Source organism: Pteropus vampyrus, unplaced genomic scaffold, assembly GCF_000151845.1.
Source record: "Pteropus vampyrus isolate Shadow unplaced genomic scaffold, Pvam_2.0 Scaffold11, whole genome shotgun sequence".
Classification (NCBI taxonomy): domain Eukaryota; kingdom Metazoa; phylum Chordata; class Mammalia; order Chiroptera; family Pteropodidae; genus Pteropus; species Pteropus vampyrus.
In genome coordinates, this window is record NW_011888792.1 from 4,040,333 (window position 1) to 4,041,778 (window position 1,446).

Below are 1,446 nucleotides of genomic sequence, written 5' to 3' on the forward strand. Positions count from 1 at the left end.
TATTATACATTTGTATATAAAAAATATATTTCCAGGATGATAATCAATAGAGTCATTAAACTTTATGTGAGTGAAGCTATTTTTAAAAATTTAAAGAAATCAAAACATGCATTTCTGTTCTTAAATAATGCAGATGAACTGTAGTTACTTGATTTACTAGTTTAATCCTTATTGACCAACATCTTGCTATAACAGTGGACCAATCAGGACACTAAAGCTTTCTCCCACCTTCTTCCCACACCTCCATCTCCTGCTTTTTGGTAATGATTTAAATGACCTCTAATCTCAAAATTTCTATTGTTATGCTTTGATTGCCATGTTATTTTTTGCTATGCTATTGTTATGTCATGTTGCCCATGGAAACATAGCCCAACTCAAGTTATTTTACTTCACTTGAGTGTTTTTTGCATGCTGTAAAGTATTATTTTCTTCTAGAGCAAAGAATCTATGTTTATAGTAAAAACAAGTAAAAGTCATGAAACAAAATAAGTGAAAATAATCACTTCGTAATAATAGGGTATTAAACGTGACAATGGCTTTTTAAAAAGTAGTCTCTTAGAGACCTCCAGAAACATCAGTGTTGTTCACCTATAAAGCATTTATTTACTCCCTGAATGGCTGCAGGTCTTTTGTCCTCTGAGGGTGAGTTGTCAACCTATATATCTTTGAATCGATACCATGTGGAAGGACTCACTAAGTTAATTTATCTTTTTAGTGTCTTCTCTACATAGATTGACAGCTAGGCAGACGACAAGAGTGTAAACCCGTGTTTCTCGAGATGAAATAGTTTGTAGGGAATTCTAGGGCACTCTAATTACTTTCACTCTAACTTAAACATAATGGCAGGTTGCCTTTTGATTCTGTCTTATGGTGTAAAGGGATTTGAAAAATGAAACAAGCTTTTCAATCCAGTGTTCACAGAGGATTGAATTGACAGTCACATGGGCAGAAGCAGGGGCAAGCTCTGAATAACAGCAGTAGAAATAATACATCTTAATTTTCATTTTCCTACAATTATGATTGTCATGCTAATTAATCGTAGGCCATGTTGCACGTATCTCAAGATTTAAGGACATGTGAAAGTAGAATAATGCCTTTGATCAAAAATTGTGTGTTAATGGTTGTAAATGGAATTGATCCTCTCAGATTGTCCCTTGTCACACAGGAAGAAGTTTCTTGAGCTTCATTCTCTTGAGCCCTGTTTTGTTGGAGCATCTGCTTCCATGGGCTCTGACAGGAGCACTTTCTTAAGGGAGTCCTACTCTCCTTTCTTCCCTTCTAATTATTCAGAATATTTCTCTCCTTCTTTTGGCTTCCTGAATCAGATCAAAGCTGTGTTCAGTGATTTCTCCAGAGATGAAACTCAGCTGGCAACTCACTGCAGACAACACAGATGTGACAGGAAGTCATCTAAGAATGTGAAATTATGAAGAAGAAAAAAAATAT